Source organism: Dipodomys spectabilis, unplaced genomic scaffold (genome assembly GCF_019054845.1).
Source record: "Dipodomys spectabilis isolate Male_0828 unplaced genomic scaffold, ASM1905484v1 ptg000240l, whole genome shotgun sequence".
NCBI classification, from domain to species: domain Eukaryota; kingdom Metazoa; phylum Chordata; class Mammalia; order Rodentia; family Heteromyidae; genus Dipodomys; species Dipodomys spectabilis.
Genome location: NW_024870917.1, coordinates 4,505,971 through 4,531,015, shown reverse-complemented (window position 1 = coordinate 4,531,015; position 25,045 = coordinate 4,505,971).

Below are 25,045 nucleotides of genomic sequence, written 5' to 3'. Positions count from 1 at the left end.
AGACTAATAGACACCCCCAAAGGCCTGCCAGTACTGCTTACTGGGAACGGGAATGAGGGGACCCACCCTGGCTTCAGGCACGCCGAGCTCTCCTGCCATGGTGGAAGACAGTGTGGCGGTTCCTCATACAGTTCCATAGACCTTTGTCTCCAGTGTAGCAATCTCACACACAGGTGCTTTCCCAACAGAGGTGAAGACATTTCCCACAGCCTGGGCTGGCCCTACCCCTGACCACCAAGTGGTTCTCTAGTGACATGCTGCATGCTTTGTCAGAATTCACAGAGCTCTAGATTAAGAAGGCTCACTTGACTGTATGCAGATTATACCTCACAGGAAAACAGAGGTTGGGGGTAAAAGAACGCAAAGCAATCTCTCTGGACAAACACCAGACAACCACCCTTTGTGAAGAGCCATAGGGACAGAACAGGAGATCATCTTCCCGCAACTCTCGTGGTGCTGAGAGAGCAGCCGGTCCCCGTAGCCGTCCCCCCGACCCCCGGGGTTCGTCCTGAACCCCCTGGCGGGCACAAGCAATTGGCCCTCCAGTGATCAACAGCTTCCTTGAACTGTAAATGCAATTGATGAGAAGATGGAAGTTCATACTCAAGAGACTCCATCTTGTAGGGTCAGCAGCTAACCCGTCCACCCTCCTTCCTCCTCCAGCGAGTTCCGGGGAGGGGGAGGGGGAGGTCACACAGGGGCAGCATGGTTTGGCTGGGGCCAGGACTCCTGGTGCCCCGCCTCCCCGCCTCCTCGTGTGCCCCACTGGGCACCAGAGCCACGCAGAGCTCCCCTGCGGAGCCCGGCTCCACTTGCATCATGCTGTTTCTGCAGTGTGGTCATCCAGGCCTGCCTAGTGTGCTCCAGCAGACCAACACCTGCACACCCAACGCTGTGGCATGGTACGTCCCCCGGGGGGGTCCAGGCCCCCCGCCCACCATTCCACAGGGAACAGCAGGGTAGTGAGTCTGTCTCCATCTATGCTAGGGACAGGCCCACCAGCCCTATTTCCTCGTGTCCCTTCCCGCCCTTACTTTTCTTCCTGTTGGCACTTCTGGAGATCGAACACAGGGTCTTGCCCGTGCTAGGCGGGTGCTCTACCACTGGAGTCATGCCCCCAGTCCTTTGGCTTTTCATATTTTTCACTTTTGCCTGATCCAGCCTCTGACCATGATCTTCCTGCCTCCACCTCCTCAGAGCTAGGATTACAGCTGTGTGCCACCACGACTGGCCCTCTTACGTTCCTGTAAAGAGCAGCATTGAAATCTCTCCTGTACGCTACCTCCTCATAACCCATACCACCCTGGAGACTCGGCAAGGCCCTGTAGGTTGTGACAGAAATAGGTTCCCCTAAAGCTACCCTGGGGACTGGCCTCCAAAGAAATGCCCGCTGGGGTCTTCAAGGGGCCAAAGCACAAAGACAGACACTCTGGACTCCTTCTGTAGGAGCCACCAGGCCACAAACACTGCACTGTGTCACCCACAGACCTCTGCAGAGCCCGTGCCATAACCCCACAGCCAGCAGTGCCCACAGGCAGGGCCAGGACCCCCAAATCCAACCTTCTACCCCAGTGAGAAAGAGAGAAATCTGATCGCAGTGTGTTTAACTAGATTGCTAAAACAAATGGCACATTTCTTAATTTCCTGGAGCTTTGGGAAAACAAATCAGACCTCCCCCTATGCCTCCCCTCCAAAAAAACCTCAGCTTCCAATTCGTTTTCTTCTCACCTTGCACAAATGCGAGGGGAGCGGCACAGATGTGGCGTGTGATAAATGCCAGCGGCTCCCGTCAGCCCCGCGCTCCCCCCGCAGAGGCCTTCGCCCGCCCGTCCCAGGGGAAACCAGCTCTTCCTAACAGGTTTCAGGAGGAGGCTGTGCCCGCGGTGGGGGCAGCGGCTAATCTCTGCCACCTCAAAGCCCGGTGCCTGTCACCTGCAAGGCTCTCCGAACCCGGGGATGTCTCGGGACTTCTTCCTTAGGGCGGGCACAGCTGTACCCGCACCGCACCCCAGATTGCATTTTGCCTGGCCTTGGAGGACGGGGACATTCTCCGAATCTTGATTTGTTTTTTAAGCCAATAGGAGCCAAACATCACAGGGAGCTGTCCAGACCTGCTTCCAAATAACAAACTCCAGCGGAGCACAGAAATGACACCCACCGGGTTTTACCATTTAAACAGGGCCAGAGAGCCAGGGCCTTAAAGACCTAAACACACACTCCCATTGTTACCTCATTACCGCTATTAAATATGTAGGAGAGCTGGTGTCTTCACATCCTGGGCCTGGTTTAAGCTATCAGGGAGCAGATGAGAGTTAATTAATGCTGGGAGCTGCACGGGAGACTTCCCCCACGGAAGCTGGGTTCACACCTGTCTCAGATGTGAGCTCAGAAAGCTTGAGTGGACACCGCGGGCCCCTCCCGCCACACAGCCCCCACGCCGCCCTCCCTGGACACCTAATCTGTAGCTGGTGCATCTGGATCAAGAGATAAACCCGCACCTTGGAGACGCAAGTCGGTGGGCTTCAAGCAGAAACTCTGCCAAGGTCTCTTGCTCCAGCTCCGGAAATTGCCAGGGGTTCCAGACCGCAGGGCGCACCCGCTTATCAATTATTCATGCGACTGGATAAACAGGGATTTTATCTTGTAGGATGAATCAAGAGATAAAAATTCCATTTCAAGAGGAGGGGTGGAGACTAAACCCTGAATGTTAATTGTGAACTAAAAATGAAGAAGCTCGGAGTCAGCTCTTCTGCTGGGGTTGGGCTGCGAGCAGTTGGAAAACATTCCTGCACCCCAATTCTATGTCTACCATTCCCAAGACACCCCCCCCACACACACACAAAATCAGGCCTCCAGGAGGAAGGGAAATGGTTCGGTCTCTACTTCTCACAGGTGGGTTTGCTGCAGTCATAAGCTACCAGTGGGGGGCTTGGAGCCCCCAAACACCAACACCTGCGAGGTATTTTTACTTAAAATCAATGTGTTGCTCCCAGATGGAAACCCTAACCAGAGAGAGTTCTGGCACAGCTGCAGCCCGAGGCTCAGAGCAAAGCCGGCCCCCCCACGAGGTGTCTGGGCAGAAAAAGAATCCTATTTGTCCTTCTCTGTCTCCAACCTACCCATAGCCTTGTACCTGACAGTTCCTTGAAGGCTGGGAAGTGAACTCAAAAGATGAACTTGAGGAAATCGGGTTTGTTTAGGTATTAAGTGTGACCAGAAGTTGGGTGGGAGAGTGGGTGGATGTAGAGAAAAATTTGCATAGCCAAAGTGCCTGCTGGGGTGTGGAGGAGTGGAGCGTCTAGGATTTCCCTCTATCCTCCTTCTACTTTGTCTTCTCCAACTAGTATACTGGGGGCATTGTGCATTTCCTAATAGGAGAGAAGTAAGAAACTGTGCTTTTTAGACACTGTATTAGGAGCACGTGTTCGTTCTTGCTCAGGATAACAATATAGTTCAGAAGTGGGCATAATCTGAAGCCACACAGATAGACCTTTCTTTATTTTTCCTCTCTGGTAAGTCTGCTCTTGCTTGGCACCAGCTGACAGACAGGAAGGAGGCAGGCCCTGCCCAGAACAGCACTTCCACAAACCCATGCTCCGGGCCCATGCCCTGGGCTCCAGGCAGATTAGCTTGGAGAAGAAAGTGGGAGAGTGGGGGCAGCAGGATGCTCAACTCTGTCCAGACAGAGTCTCCACCCCCCTTGTGATGCCTCAGCTCCCCAGAATCGGGGAGAGGGCTCTGGGGTTTGCTTTCTGTTTTCACACTTATTTGGGGGCTCCAAGCTGAAAGGGGCATCGATGCCTCTTCCTGAGTTTGGGCCTTGCTGCTCACCTCTGTCTGTGTGAGTTGGGCTCCTCGTTGGTCTGGTGTTTGCATCTGATGAAGCTTCCTTTCGGTCTATGGTCCTCCATCTGCCCCGGTGCTCTGAGGAGCCATCCCCTGAGCGAGCCCACACATTGCCCGGGTCCTGGAGAAGTCCAGCTTGTGTGCAGCCGCGCGCTGACCCCACGAGGAGCCCCGCTGCCCCTGATTCCTTCCCGAGATGCCACACTCCAACATCTCTCCATGGTGCTGTCCCTCTTTCCCCACCCCACAGCTGCCCCACAGCTCCTCAAAGCAGACACTAGCTCAGCCCCATGAGGACCCTAAAACCTGGCCCAGGAGCTGCTCAGGCCAAAGAGGAGCAGGAGCTGGAGGACTGGCCTCTCCCTTCCCTGTCTCCTGCTTCCCGGTCTCCTCCTATGAGAGCACAAGGCAGCTGCAGGCCCCCCAGACCTCACGTCCAGCAAAGGGGCTTGGGCACGCAGCGGCCACACACCTAAGAGCAACTGACATCTTACCACGCACGCACCCCGGTGTCCCCTCTGTGGGTCCTCCCGAGACCTCGAAGCACTTTCAGATGAGCAACGCCAGGCTCAGGGAGGGGACCCAAAGCCATGCACGTCACGAGTGTCAGCACCAAGACAGCTCCATAGGTCACCCCAGCCTTCATGACGGGCAGCCCCTTTTTCCTCCACCCCAGCACCACAAGAAGCCCAGTAGCACACTGAGTCTTCAGCTTCCCCAGCCAAAGGGCCTGAGTTGCTGGGTTCCACCATGCATGGTCTGCAAGCCCTTGTGTGTCCAGAGAGCTCTGAACTGTGACTCCCAGATAGGGACCTGGCGGGGGTGTGTAGTCCATTCACCCCAAAACCGTGCACTGGTATACAGCGCTCGGGTGAGGACCCAGAAATTAAAAACAAAACAAAAACACCAAATGTCCTAGGCAGACAAGGCTGGTGATGGAAGAACATAGCTCTTCCTCACGCGAGGGGCGGGCGCACCTGCTGCCCACAGAGGGAGCGTGCCATCGCCCACGCACGCTGAGATGTTGAGGGCTGCCTAGCCAAGCAAGAGTTAATAAATCATGCCGTCTATTGATAAATTATTACTAACAAATTAATGGATGAGGATAAAAAATCAACAAACCGTTCTGCTTGGACAACAATTGTGACTATTTCAGGATTCCATCCCTCCCCTCCTTCCACTCCTCCATCCAATTCATCCATCATCTCTCCATCCACCATGCCCGCCTACTCAATCATCCAGACACCCATCCTTCCAGATACCCATCTATCCACCAATCCACCCATACACCTGTCCACCCATTCAGCCATCCAGGCATCCACCCAACCAGCTGCCCAGCCATCCGCCAATCCATCACCTCTCTATCCTCTCTGACCACTCACCCCGTCCTCCATTCACCCATCCACCCATCCATCTACCCATTCATCCGTGCACCTGCCCATCCACTCAGCCATCCAGGTGTCCCACCAACCCATCCATTCATCCATCATCTTTCTATCCACCCTAACCATCCACTCAGCCATCCAGGCATCTGTCCATCCCCTCATCCATTCATCATCTCTATAGCCTTTCTGCCCACCCATTCAAGCACCCAAGAACCCATCCATCCACCCATTCATTCCTCCGTGCATGCATCCACCTATCCATCCATCCATCCATCATCGCTCTATCTACCCTTCCCACCCACTCAAGCACCCAGGCATCATCTATCCGTTCACCCACTCATTTATCCAACTGCCCTTACATCCATTCCCGTCTCCATCCTTCCATCCACCTGACTACCCACTCTGCCCCCCAGATGCCCTCCGTCTATCTACTTATCCAACTAATGTCCACTCCTTCCAGCTTATTCACTTAAGTGCCAGGCTCTACATTAATCCCTCTGATATACAACACCAAATGGAAGAGAAGCCTGAAGATAGGAGGGTTAGCAGGGGGAGGGCTAGCAGGGCGAGAGCTGAGGCTGGCGCCCAGGGAGCAGGCAGACAAGAAGCCAGTCAAGATCCAGGCAGTTTAGGGGAAGACTGAGGCGTCTGACTTTCAAGCCCTGGGCTAGGTTCTCCTCAAGGCTTCATCATAGCACACCGGCCACGTGACCTTCAACTTCAGGGGCTGAGAAGATGGGACCCCAGTCTGCCGGGCCCTGGGTTTATCGGGCAGCCCAGGGGCCTGCCTGGATGTCTATGCTGCTGTGAGAAAACCAGGCATGGTGACATCACCTTGATCGGGCTTCCCTGATCAGGAGCAGAGGACACAGGCCATTCTATAGGAGGTTTGGGGTTGATCTTATCTTTCTAGGGCACTTGGAACTTGGGCAAGGAGGGACGGGGAGCCAGGGGAAGAAGGGCGGAAAGGGCCCTGTCCCACTAGAGGTGGGAGACACGCCTGGAGCAGAGAGGTCTGCCTCCTCACTCCTGCTCAGGACCCCGGCTCACGACCTCTCCCGCTCCTCCACTGGTGCTCAGCAAGAGCTTCTGAGCTCCACCCAAAACCCAGGCAGCTCTGAGTACTGTGCTGAGCTCCCAGGAAGCCTAGTTTGGGACGCTAACATGCAATCAGACCCTCACGAGACTTTGGGCTCACACAGAGCCAAGGATTCTCTCTCTCTCTCTCTCTCTCTCTCTCTCGCTCGCTCGCTCACTCGCTCACTTGCTCCCCCCCCCCACACGACCTTGTAGTCATTGCCAATTCATATCTTCTCTCGTGATTATACACCAGTCAAATGAGCATCACCTTTTCCTCCAGCAAAGCACATCTGGACAATACAACTTCTTCTCTCCCTTTCTTTCCTTCTTCCTTCCTTCCTTCCTTCCTTTCCTTCATTAAAAATAAATATACATAGCCGGGCGCTGGTGGCTCACGCCTGTAATCCTAGCTACTCAGGAGGCTGAGATCTGAGGATCACAATTCAAAGCCAGCCAGGGCAGGAGAGACTGTGAGACTCCTATCTCCAATAAACCACCAGAAAACCGGAAGTGGCGCTGTAGTTCAAGTGGTAGAGCACTCGCCTTGAGCTGAAGAGCTGAGGGACAGCGCCCAGGCCCAGAGTTCAAGCCCCACAACTGACAAAAAAAAAATAAAAATAAAAAATAAAGATACGTTGAAGGCCAATTGTGAGTCTTCATTTCACTTCCTTCCTCTTACTTCATTTGATTACCTCCTAACCTGAGCTGTGTCTTCTTCCAACGCTGTCCACATTCTCTGCTCTTCCGTGTCTGTGGGGTCACCTGCCTGTGTTTCTTCCTCTCCCCACCCCCCTGTGAGGTAAAGAGTGGGGAACCGGTCACTTCCATTCCTGCCTTTCCAGGCCCCAGCCCGCCCCTCGCCATACCACCATCCTGAGCACTGAGCTCCCTCTCATTCCCTCCATTCCTGGAGACCAGGAACCCATGTGGCCATGCTGAGGACAGCCCTGCCAGTCACTCTGTTCTCATCAGATTGCTTGGTATAAAGGATTCAGCACCTGTGCTCACTGAGCTCAGTACTTATCAGAGATTCCTCCTCTGACACACTTTTCTTTTTTTGGCCAGTCCTGGAGCTTGAACTCAGGGCCTGGGTGCTGTCCCAGTGCTCAAGGCGAGCACTGTACCACCACTGTACTACAGCAGCACTTCCAGCTTTTTCTGAGCAGTTTATTGGAAATAAGAGTCCCACAGACTTTCCTGCCGGGGGTTGGCTTGAACCACAATCCTCAGATCTCAGCCTCCTGAGAGGCTAGGATTACAGGCGTGAGCCACCAGTGTCTGGCTCCTCTGACATATAAATATACTAATAGAACTATCAATACATGCCTGCCATCCTTCATGGGACAATTCCTACTTCTGATGGTAGTTCAGTAAATTCTAAAAGAACCAAATTATGACCCTACCCAAGACTTCAACATCACAAACCCCTCTTCCCCTCACCCCCCACACACAAACCAACCATTAATATCTGAACCCTAGTTTGTGCCTGGGCCTTAGCAATGCTTCAATCAGAAAGCCCAGAAAGGGCAGTTTCCAACTGTTATGGTCAGAATAGTGTGTCCTTTTTAAACTATCAGTAATTATGAATTATGCAAATTTAAAGACACATAATTGCCACAAATCATGACAATTATGCAATTATAAATAATCACCCTGTGCAGCTCTCCTCTGGCCCATAAAGTCATCCCTCACCGGCAAAGCTCCTGTGGCCTGAGCCACCTCCAGCCCAGGGAGGCCCAGCCCGCCTCTGCTCCAGGATGGCCACCTTGTGTCTCCTGTGGTGCTCAGTCATTCACAGAAACCAGAAACAAATGTTGGCTTGGGACGGAGGAGGCTTCCTCTGTCCCCTCTTTTTTTTGGGGGGGGGGGTCCAGTCGTGGGGCCTGAACTCTGGGCCTGGGCACTGTCCCTCAGCTCTTCAGCTTGAGCCACAGCGCTACTTCTGGCTTTTTTCTTTTTGCTTATGTGGTGCTGAGGAATCGAACCCAGGGCCTCAGGCATGCAAGGCAAGCGCTCTACCACTGAGCCACCTTCCCAGCCCCTGTCCCCTCTTCCTTCTCTGTCTCTGTCTCTCTCCTTTTCTCTCTTTCATTTGCCCCCTTTTCTCTGGCAGTTTTTTGCTTTGTCTCCCTCTTTTCTATCTCTCTTCTTCCTGGATCTTCTCCCCCCCCCTTTCCTCTTTTCTCCCTTCTTTCCTTTTTTCTCTTTCCATCTTCTTTCTGCCCCCATTCTAGCCATGAGAATGAGCTGACAGCCCTCAGCCCAGGCCCCCACTGTCCCATCTGGTGGGACCAAGGCAGACCAGAGCAGCGGGGCGTCTAAGCCTAGAAACCTGCCCTCTGGCCAGGGCAGCAGGCCCTTGGCTTTGGCAGGCCCCAGCTTCTTGGCACAATAGACATCATGGGCGTGCATCATCTCGTGCAAGGCTTGCCTTTGTGGGGGGGGGGTCTTCCCGTTTTGCTCCCAGGGCCCTTTGTCACTGCAAGTCAGACAAATCGCGTGGGAAAGCTGGAAGTGCCCAGGGGGGCTGTCATGGCCGGGGAGTTGCTCCTGAGCTCCACGTTCTCCGTTCAGACTCTGAGGCCAAGCAGGATGATGGTTCTACGCCCCTTGGCCGCCCCCTTAGATTCTAGTTCAAGGCTGGGCACCATGTTCCATGGGATGCTTCTTTCTCTGCACTCTGCTTCTCTCTAGGGGAAGAAAGCAGAACCTAGTTAACCCTTGAGCTAGTCGTGTAGTGAGGCACTTGAGCTTCCTCTCCAGAGGCTAGAAAGTAGCACACCACCCCTCCAACCAAGGAAGTTCAGACAGACAGACACACACACACACACACACCCCAAAGTTCTCAACCTCAATGCTATGCCATTGACATTTGGTACGAGTCTCTTCGTTGGGGGAGGGGCTGTCCTGTGGGTGGTGAGCCAGGTGCCATTTGTACCTTTCCAGCCATCATGGCCCAAAATGTCTCCAGACATTGCTAGATGTCCTGGGGAAGGCAAAATTGAGACCCATGGGTCTGCACAGATCAGCCCCCAGGGGCCGCTTTTCACCGGAATTTCTGCCCAAATCAGCCAGTTGTTATTCTTGCTCGGAACAATCAGAAAAATCAAAGGCACAGTAGGAGCCCAGAAAAAACACCACAGCCCTGGTGGCTTAGTAATGGGGGCTGTGATTCCCCCCCCCAATTTGTTCTCCCCTTGGTCTATATTTGAAAATGTCCTCGGCTGAGGATGACCAGAACGAGGCTCTGTACTTCCAAGCTGCACCACAGCAAGCTTTCTCCAACCCCTGGGCCAGGTGTGTCCAGGTCCACTTTCCAGCTGCCAGCTTTGCTTCCCTCCACGGCAGTTTTCAGGCTTAAAAAAAAAAAAATCTCCTACTTAACGATTTGCTTATGCTTGGGGGAGGGGACCAGACAAGAAACCTCATCTTTTTTTTCTTTCTTTCTTTCTAATTCTGGCCCTATTTTTATCTCTACTATACATTTTGTAATGACAAGTTATCATTTAGAGACAGATTAGCGAGGACAGCTATCACAGACTGGGCCGTAGTAAATTAATTCTTGGTATGGAGTCCTGTTTCCAAACCCAGGACAAAAATGAGGAAGAAAATTAATTTCAATACAGTCGCCCAACACTCACACGTGAGCAGAGATGGGTAGTTGTATCAGTTCTTTGAAACAAAGGAAATTATCAACAGAAACTTCCTTGGGCTCTTGGCAAGCGGCAAGTACATCTCCTGCCCAGCTGTTTTCACCGTCTTCGGACCAAGGCTGCAATGTGGAGATTCAAAAGAACCAGCTCAAGGCAAACAGAGCAGCTCCCTGGAGTTAGAAGCCATCTGGATGGCTTACCCGTTAGGCGCCACACGTGAAGAAATATTTATGCAATATATTGGAAGTTAACTGTGCTCATGAAAGCTTGAAGCCAAAACGAGCCCTGACAAGCCTTCCAGGATTCAGAGGTTCACTGCCAAAGTCAGCCTGCAAAATGAAGATCAATGGCCCAGGGCGAGGAGAAGGGCACCGAGTAAGAGCAGCTTGAACCTGAGTAAGGGGACTCCAGGGAAGGAACCAAAAGAAGGCAGCACAAGGGTGGTTATGGGTCTGGCCGGGTTCTGGTGCCATTGTTTTTCACAGGATGATGACTTGCAGGAGCTTTTTGTGCAAAGTTACCCCATCCACTCTTGAGTGTTTGTGTCATTCTCCAAAGACCCCCCAAAATCTAAACCTGCGGCAACAAAGTGACAGGACCTGGGTCCCAGGGACCTGCGGTGTGAGGGGACCCCACGCGGACAGCCAGCGGAGGGAGAGCTGGCGTCCACCACAGCGTCGGCCATTAGAGATGTGCTGTGCTCCCGCAGGCCAGGTCTCCCCTCAAAGCCCACTTGTGGGAGGCGGGAGAGGGAGAACATGTTCCTGGGACGGGAAAGCCAGCCACAGTGCCAGGCGGAGGCTGGGCTGGGCTGTCTAGGCCTCCCCCTGCAGGGGATGCCATGTTACAAGTGAGGGCATAGGCGTGGGCCACTGAGGGGTCCTGGACAGGTTGAGCTCGGTCCTTGGGAGCCGCCGCCCTGCAGCCTGCGTGCACACCCTCAGTTTACCGGGGCTCGCTGCTCACATAACCTGGCTTAATGGGGAAAGGGGGGGGCAGGCATGCTAACAAGAACTGCTTCTAAAAGCCCTAATTAAATGTGCATCTGAGAGCTGGGGGAGAGAGGAGGCTCCTCACGGCCCATTTGCCCAGCCTGCCCAGTGGACTGCTCAGGAACGAAGCCTCCAGCTACTCCCACTGGAGGCCTCCTCCCCTGCCTCAGTTTCCTCCTTGGAGAAATCCTGGTACCCATGCTGGGATGTGGTAAGACTGACTGCCCATGACAAAGCAGGACACACCAGGCCAGGCCAGGCCCGACTGCTGGACAGAGTCTGTGAAAGACACAGAACGTTGCCCTGTGGCGACAGTACTGGGACCATGCAGTCTGCTTCATGGCGTCACTACAAGGCATTCTGGGCCACCAAGAACAAGGAGGAGCAGGGATGGGTAGACTGGAGGATCGGGTGTGGGATAAGGGAGGGAGGTCACAAACTCAAGTTCCTGCTGGGAAAGGCATGGGCCTCGGTCCGCCACAGGCCGGGGACCTAGCCCAGCAACCCTTCTAGTGGGTGGGTCGCACCAGGGGTTTCTGGGAAGTGGGAGTTGTAGAAGTCACATGATCGTCCAAGAGCTGAGGAATCAATGGGACGAGGACCGGCCAAAGCCAGGGAACCAGGGAGAGAAGGGAGGCCAGGGGAGCAAAATCTAAGCACCCAGTGACAGGCAAGACTTCATAAAGTTGGAGGGAATGGAGGCTATGCAAAAGCGATTGACTAATTTGGGAATACATTTATGATGATTGAACAGTAGAGCGAGACGCGCCGCATGGGCATTTGATTCCAATTATGTATTCATTTTTTAAAATCTAGAAGAAACGTATGAAGAGAGTAGTTATCTCTGGGAGATGAGATTATTCTGAATGCATTTATTCTGTTTTCTTCTTCTCCTCTCAAATCAGTTCTGCAGAAGCCAGGGGTAGTGAGGAGAGGAGATGTCACAAGGGTCCAGGGCCCAGTCTGGGGGACGGGGCTTCACCAAAGGGCAATGGACCCCCAGAAGGTAGTCTCCAGCTCCGATGGGTCATTGTCACAACACCTTACCTCCACAGGCACCTGCTCCTTGTGTGTGTGTGTGCATCTCAGGTGTGTGTGCATGTGTATGAGGGCCTCACACCCTTGCTTGTTTTTTTTCATTCAAGGCTGAGGGTTCCACCACCTGATCCTCAGCTCTCAGCCTCCTGAATAGCTAAGGTTATGGGTGTGAGCCACCAGCACTGGCCGAGTGCCCGCTCCTAGTATACCAAGAGGGCTACCGAAGCTATGCTTGTAAGCTGGGCGAGGGAAGCCATCCGCCCAGGAACCTCAAGCTGCTGGCTCCAGGGCTCATGCCTTAGTTAGGACCTGGCTATGCTGCTGGGACTGAGACCCACACAGCAGGCACTAGAGCGGGCAGCAAGGCGCACGCACGTTTCTCCTCCAGGAACTGACAAGCTCCCAGGAGCCAGGCTGGTGAGCGATTGCCGGGGGCCAGTGATGGCACGGGGCCCTGGGAGCAAGGCGCCAGGGCTGGGGGTGTGGGGAGCTGGAGATGAGGTCCAGGAGGGGAGCTGGCATAGGAGAACTCTGAGGGCAGCTGCTGTGGCACAAGGAATCAGGGCACAGTCCAGAGTGGCTCCAGCTTAATACCTGCAAGCCAAGAAGGCTGGGGCGCCGATAGAGAGCCGAGCTTCCTGGAAGGGGGGTCTCAGGCCAGTTCAGAGCACCCTCTTGCTCTTCCTGCCACCCGTGGCTACACCTGGAGCTGAGCACAGGGACCAGGAGAGGAAAACCCAGGGTCGGAACTGACTCCTTTCTTTCCTTCTTGGCAAATCCACACTCTGGTGGCTCACGCCGGTCATCCTAGCTACTCAGGAGGCTGAGATCTGAGGATCAGGGTTTGAAGCCAGCCTGGGCAGGAAAGTCCGTGAGACTCTTATCTCCAATAAACTACTCAGAAAAAGCCAGAAGTGGTGCTGTGCCTCAAGTGGGAAAGCGCTAGCCTTAAGTACAAACAGCCTCAGGGATACCACCCAGGCCGGGAGTTCCAGCCCCGGGACCAGGAGGGGGGCCGTGGCAGGAATCACACTCCCCTTCCTCCGGTGTGGGGACACCTGATGTGGATGCTGAGCACCCTTGGCAGGCTCCTGGTGGCCGGAGGGGCTGATCTGGGAGCGCCGCCCACACCCACCCCGACTGAACAAATCCCATCACAGAGCCAGCCGCGGCCCAGGCTGGTTTACATTGTCTTTGCCTGGCCGGCCTCGCGCGCTACTGAATTGGAAAATGTGGTTTGTACTGGAAGGCCTCTTAATAATGCATTTTCTTTGAAAACAAGGGACTTTCCATTGCAAATGTGACGCGCCACGCTGTCGTTAGCACGAAGAACGCCTCAGTCGATGGAAGCATCATTTTCATTAGTCAGATTTCTTCACCGTAACAGTGATTTAAATTTTATTTTAAAAGCAGCCCACCACCGCCCCCGCCCCCCCCGCCCCTGCACACATGGTTATGTAAATGCCTGCCTAGAAAACTATCTGGGAAGAGTCACAAGCCAACAAGAATGGCTGGAGTGGGGAATGACTGGGAGGAGGTGCAGAAAGGACTCTACTCTCTGGCCTTAGGGTAGTGTGTGTGTGTGTGTGTGTGTGTGTGTGTGTGTGTGTGTGTGTGTGTGTGGAGGGGAGAGGGTTTGGGCTGAGCCTGGCTGTCAGCTTGGGAAAGCGACGGCTCTGTGCCCGGTCTCACAGCTAGCTTTTGTGTAAGACGGGAGCCGGTACTGGGCATGGCCACCTCATCGGCTTTTCAGTGCTGGGTAATATTCCAATGTGTGGAGATTGGGCTGGGAAGGTGGCTCAGTGGTAGAGTGCTTGCCTAGCATGCATGAAGCCCTGGGTTTGGTTCCTCAGTACCACATACACAGAAAAAGCCCGAAGTGGCGCCGTGGCTCAAGTGGTAGAGTGCTAGCCTTGCGCCAAAGAAGTTCAGGGACAGTGCTGAGGCCCCGAGTTCAAGCCCCAGGAGTGGCACACAGCAACAACCAAGTGTGCAGATGGCAGGTGCTTGTTGTTCTGTCTCCGAAGTTGCCATCTGGTTTGGGTTTGTGCTGTCAGAAGCCAGAGCGTCAGGAAACTCCTGTGCTTGCTGTGAGGGGTCCGCGTGCGAAGCCCTCGAATCGGAGTCTTTCTGTACGAAGGAGTCAGGAAATCCCCTGAGCAGGCCAAGCACTGCCTCAAAATGGACGAGAAGAGGGACACGGGAGAGAAAAGTGCCCAGTGAGCCACCATGAGCTCTGGTTGTTTCCCTCTCCAGCCCAGGCCCATGCGTGCATGCTCTGTGTGCTCATGTGTGCAGGTGTAGGTCTGTCTCTATGTCTGCACATGTGAGTACCTCTGTACATGGCTGTGTGTGTGCACTGTGACTGCATGTGCATACCTGCACACATGTGTTACATGGCTCATGCACCTGCGCATTGTGTTGCCTGCATGTATTGTGAACATGTGTACACAAGTAAATGTCTGTGTCATTGTACATGTGTTTGTATGTTTTGTGTCTGTGTGCATGTGTTTGTTTGTGTACTGTGTGAATGCCTGCCTATGTGCCCAAGTGCATGAGTGTGCATGCATACGTGTGTGTCTGTGTGTACATGTGTGCACACACACACGAGTGCAGACCAGATAACATACGATGCACTTCTGCCTGTGAGCCACAGAGAATGTTTGCAAACCACTGATCTGGGCTGGAAATTTCCATGAAGTTAATTTACAAAAGTTGTTTTCCAAAGTAATTATCCCAATTTATGCTCCCGCCACAGGGTTCGCATTCATCCTCACCTGCACCTGCTATTTTGGGAATTCATAAACAGTGCTCCACCAGTGAGCACCGGCGCCCCCCCAGGTCTCTGAGCTCATGGCTCCTGCCTTGCCTGCTCCCCTGCTGTGGGAGAGGGGGCTGCAGGCTCCACCCGTCCCTGCTGCTCAGACAGGAGGCCTGGCTCACATAGTAGAGTGCCTCCATGAACAAGAAGGCACTGAGCGACCGTGCAAAGCCCTGGCACACGTAAGACAGAACTATGCAGTCCTCACTCCTCAGGAGCAACTGGGAATGCTCTGGACTGTGGGTCTTCTTCCTGTGGAGATCTCAGACTGGTTTTTGCCGGCAACCTGCAAGCACTTTCCACCCCGCGTGCCAGTCAAGCATTCTCCTCCACTCTTGGGAGGGCATTTTCTTCTCAAGGTTCTAGACCTTTACATTCTACTCACTGGAGACTGATTTGGGTGTGAGGAAGAGTCTGCTTTCCTCCTCCATTTCTTTTCCACATGGACCCCCAATTCCCGCCCCATTCCTCCCGGGCCAGTCCCCACCCCACCCTGCCCCCTCTTCCCCCCCAATCAGCAGCGCCCAGAATCTTCCAGTCCGGATCTGAGCTCTGTACTCTTCTTCCTTTGGTCCATTTTCTTATCTCTTGGCAGAATAGACAATGGTAAAATTATCCCAGTTTCTAAAAGAAATGAAGTCCATGATATAACACAGCCCTGTGCCTCATTTTCCAATTTCTCTCTATGATTTCTGAAATGCCATGCTAGGGTTCTTACCCCCCCCCCCCAGCCAGGGGGCGGGGGCGGGGGGTCATCTTTCAGGTAAGGTCACTCTTCCTATCTGTGACCCCCAAATAGCTGGAATTACAGGTGTGAACCACCTCATCCAGCCCACCTCTGCTTGTCCATGCATGATGAGCCTTGTCAAAATCCAAATAAAAGAAGTCAACCTTGTGGAATTTTTGACTGGAATTCATTATATCTGTGGATCAATTTAGAGAGAACAGACATCTCTTAATATTTTCTATTCATGAATATAGCTCACTTCATTTATTTATATCTTCTTAATGTCTTCCAATAAATTTTTATATTCCCCTTCAAGTATTTCTTGCATATTTCTGTGAAATGCATTTCTTGGTACCTGATGCTTTTTACTGCCGTTGTAAATGGCATTTTCCCCTATTTTTGCTGTTACGGAATGTAATTGAGTTTTTCACATTGATTTCTTTCCTCCAGCCTCTCGCTAAACAGTCTTCTTATTTCTAATAACTTGTCCATTGATGCCACGTTTTTACACAGACAATCCTATCACCTGCAAATAGCGACAATTTTATTTCTTTTCTAATCCTTATGCTTCTGATTTCTTTTTCTTACTTTGCCGCCAGAACCCACCCCGAAAACAGGGCAAATAATTGCCATGTACTGTCACGGGGAAGCTCGTCCGGTGCTGGACCTCCACACATCAGCATTTCGCCATTAAAAAAATTGAAAAAGAGCGTTTAGTGTGAAGATTTTTGATAATACCCTTAATCAGCCTTAGGACATTGCGAAGTGTTTTCTCTTTTGACAAGGGCCTTTGATTGTGACAGGGTGTGGAGTTTGGTCAAGTGCTTTTCCTGCAGCTGTACCCAGGCCCACGCACTCTGCCGCTCCACCGATCGTGGGGACAGACCTGAGCTGTCATCTGAGACTCGTGACCCGTTCTGCTGGCTGGTGTTTTATTCAGGCCTTTGCGTAGCAGTCTGCCCACGGCTTCCAGGCCTCTGTCTTTCAAGGCTCCCGTCCAGAGCTCACCCCGAGGGGTGGGGGGAACATCCTCACAACTCTAGCCGTGCCTGCATGGAGTTAGGGGGTTTCAGAAACAGAGAGAACGCGGCATCCGCACAACCCCTCCTCAGCTCGCTCTCCCCGCGCTCCGCCCTCTCGTTCCCACTCCTCTCAGCTCTGACTTCGTTGCATCACACTTGGCCTGTGGCCGTGAACATGGGCGCCCCGGGAGCCTTGGGAACGGTCAGTGGGGGTCTGTGGGTGTACTCTGAGACCTTGTCCACGTGCAGCAAGGCCTGGCTAGCGGAAGGTGCGCACAACCTTGCTGTGGCTCCAGGTTCCAGAGCCCAGCGCGGGGAGGGGAGATGAGATGCAGGCATGCACGGCTCCAGGGCCAGCATGGAGGTCGGCCAGCGGAGAGCCACACAGGGTCTTCCCACATGTGAGCGCATCCCTAAATGTTGAGAACATCATAAGATGGTTTGGAGAGCTAAAAGAAACCTCTAGATAGATGGTCAATAACAAGAAGTCATTCCTAGCTCAGCCTGGAAGCGCATGCCTATAACCCCAGCGCTCAGGAGACCGAGGCAAGCAGCCAAGTGGGGCGAGCTCTCTGCTGGAAGGACTTTTATTTTTTAATCTGCAAAGAAATAGGACAGAATGGGCTCTCTCCCCACGGAAAATAAAAGACAGACGCCGTAGTGAGAGACCAGGATGCAATCCAAAAAGCTGTAGGGAAAACTCCACAGAGGACCCCAGCAGGCTGCCAGCAAACACCTCCCACGACTTGTCTGCCCTTGGTCACATGTGCGGTTTGCTTGGCTGTGTGGGACGCATCGTTTATTGTGATATGTTTCCTTCTTCAAAATAAATATTTGGGGGTGGGGATGTGTCTGTGTGGTGGAGCGCTCACCTAGCGTGTGAGGTCCTGGGTTCAATTCCTAGCATCACACACACACACACACACACACACACACACACACACACACACATCCAAATACGCACACGCACAAATGAATGAGTAAATAATGAACGCCAATTTTAAGGATTTTTATAAATGTGCGTTCTTTTTCTATGAGAGAGCTGCACCCCCTTCCCCACCCCACCCCACCCCCCGTCCCAAGTTGACTTCGGGCCCCTCAAAACCTGACCCTGGCCTGGGTAGTGAGACCTCAGCCAGGGCGGCTCCCCGTTTTCATTCTCTGCTCTCTGGCAGAGCTGGCATCAATCGGGGCTCCCCCCCCCCAGGCTCAGTGAGCTCCCCTGCTAGACTGCCCTGGCCCACTGGGGTTTTTCCGTTTTCTGCTCTGGGTGTATGCATGCGTCAGAGGGGCTCACGGGATAGTATAATTAGTCCACTTCTTCCATGTCAGGCAAGCATGCAGATTTTGATCCTAAACTATGTGTTTAAAGTCCTGGCTTTGTGGGCTCCCCCATTTTCAGTCCCATAGGATACCTTTCTCTCCTCTCTTCCCATCCACCCAGCATGAAGGTGCTCAGGGAGCCGGCTGGAGCCGGCCCTCCTCCTGCCTTAGATTCCATTTTCTTCATATTTGCTTTTGTCCTTTTCTTTGGCCTTCTACATTATTCGGGTTCTCTCTCATTTTCTTCTTGTAACTTTTGATACTGCTCATTACGGTCAGATTTTTCTTCCTTAAGTACAACCAAGGAAGCCATAGACCTGCAAAGCATTGCTTTGGTTTCTCTGCATTGCATGTCCTTTTTGTTTATTTTGTGTATTTGTTTACTTACTTGCTTATTTTTTAAATACTAAGGATTTAACTCAGGGCCTTATACTTGCTAGGTAGGCACTCAACAATGCCAGACAGACTCCCAATGTTTTTGCTCTTTGTTTTTCCAACAGGGTCTTGTGCTTTTGCCCAAGCCATCCTTGGACCGCAAGATTTTTTTTATTGAATATATTTTTATTATTATAAAAGTGACGTACACTTCATGAGTCAGGTAATAGGTACATTTATTTTTCTTTTCTTTTCTTTTTTTTGGTCTGGTCGAGGGCCTAAACTCTGAGTCTGGGCGCTGTCCCTCAGCTCTTCAGCTCAAGGCAAGCGCTCTACCACTTAAGCCACAGCGCCACTCCTGGATTTTTTCTTTTTGCTTATGGGGTGCTGAGGAATCAAACCCAGGGCCTCATGCATACAAGGCAAGCTCTCTACCACTGAGCCACCTTCCCAGCCCCCTAGGTACATTTTTTTTTGGACAATGCCACCCCTTCCTTAGCTCTCTCCCAGATTTTTCTTTCTGTCCCCGCCCACAAGTTGTATAGTTCATTTTCGACAGAGTGTCTAGTGAGGAAGTATTTTCATTCAAATATTACTGGGTTTTGTGAGGAGAGTGTGGGACCAGTCCTGGGGTTTGAATTCAGGGCCTGGGTGCTATCCTTGAACACTCTACCACTTGAGCCACAACTCTACTTACAACTTTCTTTGTAGTTAACTGGAGATAACAGTCTCACAGACTTTCCTGCCCAGGCCGGCTTCAAACTGAGATCTTCAGATCTGATTTTCCTGAGTAGTTGGGATTATAGGCATGAGCCCTCAGTGCCCAGCTTTATTACTGGCTTTTAATTTGATTATACTGTCTTCACGATAGCAGTCATTTGAAGATGTTGAATAACACTTTATGGCCATTTATGGGATTATTTCTATGTTGTATGTACTCAAATGTCTGAGGGGAATTACTGAACAGCTCTATGTGTATGTATGTGAGTGCGTGTATGTACATGTATGTGTATGTGTGTGTGCATACACATGTCAATGAATCCCTGATTACTGAAAGTAAGGTAGAACATTACTCCTTCCTCTTTATATTACAGGTTTCTACTGTACTTTTTCTTTGGTGACCCTACAAAATTAAAGCTACTTGTTAATTCCCTTTTCTTTCCTTCTATTTACAACATTTTCAAATTCTTTACTCATTAGTCTACCTTCTAAAAAAAATCAGGGGCTGGGAAGGTGGCTCAGTGGTAGAGCGCTTGCCTTGCGTGCAGGAAGCCCTGGGCTCGATTCCTCGGCACCACATAAGCAGAAAAAGCCAGAAGTGGTGCTATAGCTCAAGTGGTAGAGCGCTAGCCTTGAGCTGAAGAGCTGAGGGACAGTGCTCAGGCCCAGAGTTCAGGCCCCACAACTGACCCAAAAAAAAAAAAATCAGGCCTTCCTTCCAGTAAATTTTCATTCCTCAAAAATTCCTTTGTTAAGAATGGCCCTTGAATAGAGTGGTAAAACCCTATTCATTTTGTTGTTTACCTCAAATTTACCTTGATTTTTTCCCCTTGTCCTTGGGAGATGCTTTTAGCAGACCCACAAGACCAGCAGAGGCTGCGTTCCGTCCTTGTCTTCAATGCCCTTTAGGCTCACGTGCTGATTTCTTTCTATTTTTTGTTGTTGTTGTTGTTGTTGTTGTTGTTGGTCGTGGGGCTTGACTCTGGGCCTGGGTGCTGTCCCTCAGCTCTTCAGCTCAAGGCAGCGCTCTACCACTTGAGCTACAGCGCCACTTCCAGTTTTCTGGTGGTTTATTGGAGATAGGAGTCTCACGGTCTCTCCTGCCCGGGCTGGCTTTGAACCGCGATCCTCAGATCTCAGCCTCCTGAGTAGCTAGGATTACAGGCGTGAGCTACCAGCGCCCGGCTAACCCTACTTTCTACTCCCATGCTTTCTGGTACAGTATCTTTTACCATTTCTGGGAAGCTACCAGGCAATTTTCTTCTCTTCTACCTTTTTTTTTGTTCTTCCCTCTAGAAAACATTAGTTAAACTTTCTTATTATAGTTCCTATGTCGCTTTACCCACCTTTCCCCCCCTAGTTTTCAACTCCTTTCCTTCTTTTCTGACTTTAGATAACTCCTTTATATCTGCCTTCCAATTCACTGATCTCTTCTTCAACAGTGTCTAATCTGCTCTATGATGTACCCACAATAATTTTATTCTGACCATTATATTTTTATTTTTTCACGTTCTATTTGTTTTCGAATCTGCTTATTGCCTTTATAGTCCTGTGTTGCTTTTCTCTCTTTAAAATTTCATAGATGGAAATGAAAACAAGAGTTGTTTTTGTTTTCTTTTATTTTTTTCCTGTTTGTTCATTTATCTGTCTTTGAGAGGGTAAGGGGAAGCACAGAAATGGAGGGACAAGGGGTGAACAAACGCAGCAGTGAAACTCACTGGACTCTGTGTTGAAAATGAACTTTACAACTTATGGGTGGTGATGGGAAGAAAAAATTGGAGAGAGCAAGAAAAGGAGTGATGCTGTCCAAAAAGAAACATACTATTCACCTGACTTATGTAACTGTAACCTCTCTATGCATCACCTTTATAGTAACAGCCAACATAACAATCATCTTTTATTTCATTAAACATCCCATCCATATTCTATAGTCTATATTCCATACCAATCACTGCTGTTCATGGGCTATGGGCTCCACCGTGGCTGTCTCTGGCTCTCTCCTGGACTGCTTACTTGTGTATTTGGTGATCTAATGGGAACTTGTATTTACTCTTATTGCATTTACTCTTATTCTGTTTAAATCTTGAAGCCTACCATGCTTTACTCGAGATCATTCATATTTGTTTCTCCTAAGCGTGCAGGGGCAGCAGCAGCCCGAGATCTGGTCCAGCCCCTGGTCCCCACCTCCACACCACCTTGGGCATGTGGATACCAGGTGTGGACCCGCACCGCTGCTCTTGGAAGGGCTTCTTACATCAGGACCCAGGCCAAGACCCTCTGGGGTGCTGGGGACTCACAGGCTTCCCCGCCTTCTGGAAAAAGTGTCACCTAGGCCAAGCACAGTCGTGTACAGGGGAAATGACTGGGTTGCAGGGCGACAAGGTTCCTTTGCTCTTTCTTTCTTTCTTTTTTCCAGGCAGAGTTTAAACTTGGGGCCTGGTGCTTACTAGGCTTGCACAATACCACAGAGCCAGCCTTGCTGTTCACTGTTTCAAGGATAGAGTCTCACCTCCTACCTGGGCTTGCACCGGAGCCCCAGATCTGCCTACTTTAGATTTCCTATCTTCAGTGGCACAGCAGGAGCCTGCTGCTGTCCCCAGCTATCCCCAGAGATGGAGTCTCAGACCAGCCCTGCTGGCCACCATCCCCCCCCACCCCACCCCATCTCAACCACCTGTGTAGCTAGGCATGTGCTGCCGCAGCCAGCTAGGAGTTGCAAAGAAGGTCTTGAAAACTTCTCTGCCAGGGCTGGCTTTGAACTGTGAGCCTCTCATTCTCAGCCTCCCAAGTAGGAGGGAGACAGCAGTGTTAGAACTGAGAACTGATGGCAGAGAAAACAACAGGAAGATATGCTAAGATATGCACTCTCAGAGTGGACTTAAGCTGCTCACTAACTCCTGCCCCTTGTTTATTTGTTGGTATAAAGAAAAATGCCACTAACCACAAACCTTCATTAATATATAATTTCTCTTCCAGGGTTCATCTGTGAGACATAGAAATGAGAATGTCCTTGTTATAGCTGCTAATACTCGGGATAGCAAGGGGACGAGGACTTGGGGGCTCTTGTGCGTCACTGGTGGAGGACAAATCGAAGCTGTATTTTTGGTGGACATTTTTGTGGTCCCATCTATTGACATGTGAAATGCAGGAAATCGTTCCATAGACACATACAAAATTTATAACAAGATGTGTTAGAAGATGTCCAGTGTGCTGTTGATTTTGATAATAGAAAAAAAGGAAAAGGAATGGGGGAAAAAGAGGGAGGAAGGAAAGGAGGAAGAGGGTGAGAGAAAAAGAGGAGGAAAGGAGGAAGAAGAGGAGAGGAAAAGGAAGGGAAGGAGGAAACAGATGAGATCCCAAACTAAACAAGCATGGTCAAGTCAAAGTTGCCAGCAGGATGAAATACATTTTTGCATTTTCCACAAAGAGACAAAGTCTAAGATAAATAAATAAATATGATAATTTAAGTGTAACAAGCTAACTGCAGAATGTGTATAGAAAGATTGCATTCATAAAAAAATACTTTAATAGCCAAAAAAAACCAAAACCTATCCCTGCATTCTTACGCAGCAATGGATGCAAAGCTGTTTTCTAAGAGGTGCACCAGTCAGGGTTCCAGCCTCGGGGAAGGCAGGAGTTCCAGGGGATTCTCATTGTCTATCTTCTTAAGGGGCTTGAAAATTCCACTGTAAGCCACGGAGGGCTTTTGAGGGCGGAGTTCAACCAGTTTCATTGCACTCTCGTGGGTGGAGCTACTTCCCGCAGGGGTCTTGGGTCTGCCTCCTACTTTCCCTCTTCACCTCCCTCCCCAGACAGGGACTATTCATTAGTCCTTCTAGTCTTTACAAAAAAAAAAAAAATGCTAGCATGGAAACAATTGATTTCAAATAATACATATCAGATGATTCCACTTCTGTTAAAAATGTAGGATGCAAATGCATGATGTACATATTACAAAGAAGAAAAACCTAGATAGATTTATTCACTCGCTGAACAAAAGCGGACCTCCTGCCTCTTAACAAGAGGGCATTGTTGCAGAGACAAAGATCAGATGAGAGAGGACCCAAGTCCCCCAGCTGAGCTTTGCTGGGTCTGCTGGGCCCTCCATTCTAGAATATCCGGGGAATGTGTCTGAGTGGGCGGACAGCAGGTCACCCCAGGAGAGAGGGCTGCAGGTAGCTTGGACGTGATCTTCATGCTCTTCTGTATTTTCTGATTCCTGCCCCCCCCCCCCCCAACCTCCCCATAGGGCATAAGAGAACTTACACTAGCCAGGACCCACAGCTCACACCTGTAATCCTTGCTACTCAGAAGGCTGAGAACCACAATTTGAAACCAGTCCAGATGAAAAAGTCCATGAGACTCTTATTTCCAGTGAACCCCCAAAAAGCCAGAAGTGGAGCTGTGAGGTTCAAGCAGTAGGGCACTAGCCTTGAGCACAAAAGCTCAGGGACAGGGCTCAGGCCCTGAGTTCAAGTCTCGGTGGGAGCACACACGGGAAAGAACCTACATAAAGATAACAATTACTTCCTCCGGTTGTCTGGCCTCTCAGACCGGTCCCGTGGTCTGGCGTGGGTTCTAGCTCTCCTCATGGCTTTATGCTTGGGGACTGACATGGAAGGAGTTGGCGTGTATCTGGAGGCCAGCGTTCCCCGGTGTTCACGGCCATCTCACCCACGACACCCGGCTCTGTGGGGCTGCCCAGCAGGCCCAGCCCCCTGTGTCCTGCTTCCGGGGCCCCACGGCCCGCGGCCTCCCCCCTCCCCGGCCGCCCACACGCCTGCGTCAGCGCCCCCTCCCGCGCCTCCCGCCCCGCGCTGCGCACCGGTGGCCTGCTCACCTCTCATCACCACCGGCCTCTAATTGACGCCCGTTTTCTCTTCAAATCAACCGACTCATTTGCACAGAAGTTCTTTTTAAAAATAATCTATCCCTCGGCGCCTCTCCTGGCTCCGTGCGTCACTTGCCGAGTTGAGTCAGACTGGCCAGGAAGCGAAGCAGAGGTGGGCACGCCAGCCCGGCCCCCAGGGCAGCGGACAGGGCCCCGGCGCTGGGCACCGAGTCCTGAGCACCCCGCTTTGGAGAACACACAGTGACCACCCCCACTGCCCGGAGAACGCTTCTGACCCCCACTCCCAGCTCCGGCCGGGCCTCCTCTGCACCCCTCCTCCGGACATCCCCCCTACCCCCCCACCCCCGCCTCTGCCACCCCGGTTCACCCCTCCCTGCCACCGCGGCAGCCGAGCCCACACAGGGCTCCGTCTGCCCACCCGCTCCGCTTCTCACAAGCCCCCCGGGTCTCGTAGGCAGCGAGGCCCCCATGTGCTCCGCATCATGGATTCCTGTCGATAAACTGGGCCAGCGCCCGGCAGCAGGGCCTTGCTCCATCAGCTGGCTGGGGACAGAAGCCCCTTCGCAACTGCAGGGCCAAGTATACAGTAGGTGCTCAACAAATACCAAGCAAACACTGGAGGCCCTAAGAGCGGCTGCAGAGAGGCCCGGAAGCCCTGGCTCTTCGGGTCTTTGCACCCTCAAGAGAAGCCACATCCCAAGGCGCATCTTCCTCTGGGTCTGCGTTTGCTAGGTATATGGTGGAAACATCCTCCAAGTTGGTCTAGAAATGTGGTCTAGAAACGAAGACTAGAACTTTCCAGAAACATGTGTCTTCCTGCTATAAGACACATTTCCCCAGTGACGGGGGCCCCTGGAGAGTTCGGGGGAGTGGGGGAGCAATGTCCCCCTGGTCCCCAGATCACAGAGCTTGGAAAGCAATGTTGCACTGATTTTGCATTTTGGAACCCAACACACTAAAGCTAATATTTGCGTCTTTAGGATTCTATTTGTATGGTAATTTAAAATCAAGAGTTTGGACAACCAGCCCTTCCCTTGAAACTCTGAAAAGCACATTAACTTTCTAGATGGTAAAAAAAAAAAAAATGATGCCATAATTAAATATTACTATTTCTCTTAAAATAAAACCTGGGCTCTCTTAATGAAACGGTCTGTCTCGAAACATGACGTAAGCTCCCCGCAGAGTCACACTCGAGGGAAATTCTTGATTTT